At 44.9% G+C, this 5131-nt stretch overlaps 1 pseudogene; it reads left to right on the forward strand.

The window, feature by feature from the left end:
* The first annotated feature begins 1700 nt into the window (after window positions 1-1700).
* LOC737110 (putative gustatory receptor clone PTE01) lies at window positions 1701-4424 on the forward strand (annotated as a pseudogene).
* The last annotated feature ends 707 nt before the right edge of the window (window positions 4425-5131 follow it).

Genomic DNA, 5131 nt, shown 5'->3' on the forward strand with positions numbered 1-5131 from the left:
GCTGTGCAAGAAACCACCCATCAAGGTCAGGAGTCACTGGGAAAGTTGTTAGGCCGGTATTGCTACATCTCGCCTTTGTCAGCCCTTGCCAAAACGGTGAGGCAGCGTTGTGTTACTTGCCGACAGCATGATGCGAGGCAAGGTCTAGCCTTTCCGCCCGGCATAGGAGCTTATGGAGCAGCCCCCTTTGAAGGTCTCCAGGTGGACTTCACAGAGATGTCAAAGTGTGGAGGTAACAAGGATGTACTAGTTCCTGGGCGTACCTACTCTGGGTGGGTGGAGGCCTATCCAACACGAACTGAGAAAGCTCATGAAGTAACCCCTGTGCTTCTTCATGATCTGATTCCTAGATTTCGACGACCTTTAGGGATCGGCTCAGACAACGGGCCTGCGTTTTTGGCTGCCTTGATACAGAAGGCGGCAAAGGTATTGGGGATAACACGGAAACTGCATGCTGCCTCCCGGCCTCAGAGTTCCGGAAAGGTGGAGAGGATGAATCGGACTATCAAAAATAGTGCTATTGTCTTCCCCGCTGGATATTTAAAACAACACAGCAAGGGGCGTCAAACCAAATGCTAAATTTGAGGGAATGTTATCCTCTCCCCCATTCCCCCGGCCCTGGATATTAGAGATAATAACACAGGGGTGATGTACACCCACTGCTTTATTGGGAGTAATATCATCCTCTCCCTTCTTGGATATTAGGAACAATATCACACTGTGCGTGTAAGCCTGTCACGAAATTCAATGGAATGTCATCCTGCGCCTCCCTGGATATGACGAACAATATCACGGGGGATGTACAACTTCTGAGATATTGGGAGTGATATTATCCTCTCCCCTCTGGAAGTTAGGGACAATATCACAGGGGTAGTGTACACCCTCTGGGATGTTGGGACTAATATCATCCTCCCGCCCACTGGATATTAAAAACCATAGCACAAGGGGCGTGTACACACACTTCGATATCGGTATGAATACCATCCTCTCCCTCTTTGGATATTCGGTGCCATATTTCAGGTGGGGTTTACACCACCTGCAATATTGGAAGTAATATGATTTTCTCCCCCCCGGATATCAGAAACAATATCACAGGGCGTTGTGAACAACCCCTGAGATATTTGGAGTAATATCATCGTCTCCCCTCACGATTATTAAGAACAATATCATAGGGATGGGGGATGTACACCCACTTTCATATTTGATATCATCCTCTTCTCCCCTGGATATTAGGAACAATATCAGGAAGGGTTGTACAGACCCTGCAACCTTTGCTGTCATGGAATTGTCTCTCCCCTAGATAATAGGAAAAAATGTCCCTGGGGATGTGAACAGCCCTGGGATATTGAGAGTAGTATCATCCTCTGCCCCGTAGCATATTGGGAACAACATCACGGGTGGGGTGTCCTGCCTCTGTGATATTGGGAGTAAAATTTTCCTCTCTTCCCCTGGACATTAGGAAGGGTATCAGAGGGGGAGGGTGTACATTCCCTGCGATATTCAACGTAATTTTATCCTCTCCCTCCCAGGGTATTCAGAACAATATTACAGGAGGGGTGTATACCCTCTGCGATATTGAGAGTCATATCATCCTCTTTCGCTCTGGATGTTACAAACAATATGATAGGTTTGTGTACACCCCCTGCGATATTGGGAGTAAGATCATCCTCTCCACCCAGGAAATGACTAACAAGGTCACGGGGGGGTGTACTCCCCCTGCGATATTGGGAGTAATGTCGTCCTCCCCAACCCTGGATGTTAGCAATGAGATCACAGAGGGGCTGTACACACCCTGCGACATTGGAAGTAACATGATCCTCTCCCCACCTGGATACTGGGAAAGATACCACAGCGCGGGTATACGTTTCCTACACTGGTGGGAGTAATATCATTCTTTTCCTTTCTGGATATTAGGAAGAATATCACAGGGGTGCTGTACAATTACTTCCATATTGGGAGTAATATCATCCTCTATTTTCCTGGATATTGGGCACAAAAACACAAAAGGGTGTACAACCCCTGCGATATTGGGAGTAATAGCATACTCTCCTTCCCTGCATGTTAGAAAACAATATCATCAGGGCTGAACACCCCCCGCGATAATGGGAGTCATGGTTACTCTTTCACAGGCCATTTGGAACCATATCACAGGGGGTGTTTACAAACAGGGGTGGTGTACACCCCCTGTGAAATTGGGAGTAACATCATTCTCTCCACCTCCAGATACTAAGAACAATATCCCGGCGGGAGGTGGTACAGCCCCAGTGATATTGCGAATAATGTCATCCTCTCCTTCCCTGGATATTAGGAACAATATCACAGGCGGGTGTACACCTTCTGTGATATTGGAAGCAATATCATCCTCTCACCCGCGGGATATTAGAAAAAAAATCACTCACGGTGTACACTCACTGTGATATGAGGAGTAATATCTACCTGCTAGATAACAAATAACATAGCAGGGTGTACACCCACTTTGATATTAGCTGTAATATTTTTCTAAGTTGTTACAAATAAGATCACATGGTGTACCAACATGGTGTACACTCACTGTGATATCAGGAGTCGTATCTCTGTGATATATTATGAATAATATCACAGGGTGTACACCCACTGTATTATTAGGAGTAAGATCTCTGTAGGATATTACAATTAAGATCACAGGGTGTAGAGCCACCGTGATATTAGGAGCAATATCTTTCTAGGATATTACAAATAATATCACAGGGTGTACGCCCACTCTACTGTCAGGAGCAATATCTCCCTAGGATATAAAAAATCCTACCACAGGGTGTCCAATTTCTGCCTTCCAGGTTCTAAGGGATTCTCCAGCTTCAGCCTCCCGAGTAGCTAGGGTTACCCGCCACCACGCCCGGCTATTTTTTTTTTTTTTTTTTTTTCACTGGAGATGGGGTTTCACCACGTTGGCCAGGCTGGTCTGGAACTCCTAACCTCAGGTGATCCATCAGCCTCGGCCACCCAAAGTGCTGGGATTACAGGTGTGAGCCATGGTGCTGGGCCAATAGTTATAGATTTTATTCATTTGGAAACACAGCTCCCATTTTTGAGTGTGCGTGTCCTTTTATGAAGAAATGATGTCAGAAAACCGAAAGATGATAATAAATATGAAAACTAACAGGCATGTGAAAAGGTCTTCCGATTGAGAATTATAAGGTTCGATTTCGTTTCCAGATAATGGGGTCCTAGCCCTTGTGTCGTCCTTTTACATATTCTACATCAATGGAAGTTGTAGCACCGTGTCAGAATAAAGTAGAGTGTTTTTCACGGTTTCTTAATTTCTTTCAATTAGACTGAGATCTTTTTCTGAAAGAGAGAAGGACATTGTCATTGCATTGTATTTTTTCTGAAAAGAGTAGGCCATATTTTACTGAGATCACGGATTTGTTATATATGACGTTTTGGTCTTCTAATATTCTCCAGTGGATATTCTCTAAAGTAGTATGTACAGAAAGCCTTGAATAGCAAAAACGTAAATCATGTAATAATTCTGAGATTTTTGGAATTGTCACAACTGAGAATCATTGCTGGCGGTGTATGGCCCACAAATGTGAAGATGTTCCTTGTGAATTGCTTGCATCTAGCATTAAGGGCTCGTTTTTATCTTTTATTTTTCCAATCCTCTTTCCTTCTCAAGGTGTCCAAGACACACAGGGCCACGGAATCTCACAGGTGTCTGAGAATTCCTCCTCCTGGGACTCTCAGAGGATCCAGAACTGCAGCCAGTCCTCGCTTTGCTGTCCCTGTCCCTGTCCATGTATCTGGTCACGGTGCTGAGGAACCTGCTAAGCATCCCGACTGTCAGCACTGAGTCCCCCCTCCACACCCCCACGTAACTCTTCCTCTCCAACCTGTGCTGGGCTGACATGGGTTTCACCTCGGCCACGGTTCCCAAGATGATTGTGGACATGCAGTCACATAGCAAAGTCATCTCTCATGCGGGCTGCCTGACACAGATGTATTTCTTGGTCCTTTTTGCATGTATAGAAGGCATGCTCCTGACTTTGATGGCCTATGACTGCTTTGTAGCCATCTGTCGCCCTCTGCACTATCCAGTCATCGTGAATCCTCACCTCTGTGTCTTCTTCGTTTTGGTGTCCTTTTTCCTCAGCCTGTTGGATTCCCAGCTGCATAGTTGGATTGGGTTACAATTCACCATTATCAAGACTGTGGAAATCTCTCATTTTGTCTGTGACCCCTCTCAACTTCTCAAACTTTCCTGTTCTGACAGCGTCATCAATAGCATTTTCATATATTTCGATAGTACTATGTTTGGTTTTCTTCCCATTTCAGGGATCCTTTTGTCTTATTATAAAATTGTCCCCTCCATTCTAAGGATGTCATCGTCAGATGGGAAGTATAAAGCTTTCTTCACCTGTGGCTCTCACCTAGCAGTTGTTTGCTGATTTTATGGAACAGGCATTGGCGTGTACCTGGCTTCAGCTGTGTCACCACCCCCCAGGAATAGTGTGGTGGCGTCAGTGATGTAGGCTGTGGTCACCCCCATGCTGAATCTTTTCATCTACAGCCTGAGAAACAGGGACATACAAAGTGCCCTGCGGAGGCTGCGCAGCAGAATAGTGGAATCTCATGATCTGTTCCATCCTTTTTCTTGTGTGGGTGAGAAAGGGCAACCACATTAAATCTCTACATCTGCAAATCCTGCCCCTTAGTCATATTATTTTTGTGGCTTGATGGATTTTATTCCTTTCTGCATTTCCTTTGTGAATATTGCTTTCTTCATTATGCCTTTAACTGGAATGGGTGAGGATTCTGGGATCCTTGGTTTAGCAGAAACCTCATGACAGAATCCTCTATACCTAGGCGGCCTCTATTACTTTCTGAGCAATAACACTGTCATCCAGGTGGAATCACAGCCATCTTTTTATATACACGAAGTCCTCACTTCGTTTTGGAATTCCCTGAAAACTGACTTTATGGAAACAATGTACAGGAGGTCCTCCAACAGCATTGGCTGTTCAAAGTCGTGTAGTTATACTGTGGAAGAAACATAAGTGGTTTCACTATACATAATTTTGCTTCAAGGTGAAGTTTCCAAGAGACTTTCAAAGATGTTAAGTGAGGACATACTGTATATCAAATTCATGTCCTC

This window comes from Pan troglodytes, chromosome 7, assembly GCF_028858775.2.
Source record: "Pan troglodytes isolate AG18354 chromosome 7, NHGRI_mPanTro3-v2.0_pri, whole genome shotgun sequence".
Lineage (NCBI taxonomy): Eukaryota > Metazoa > Chordata > Mammalia > Primates > Hominidae > Pan > Pan troglodytes.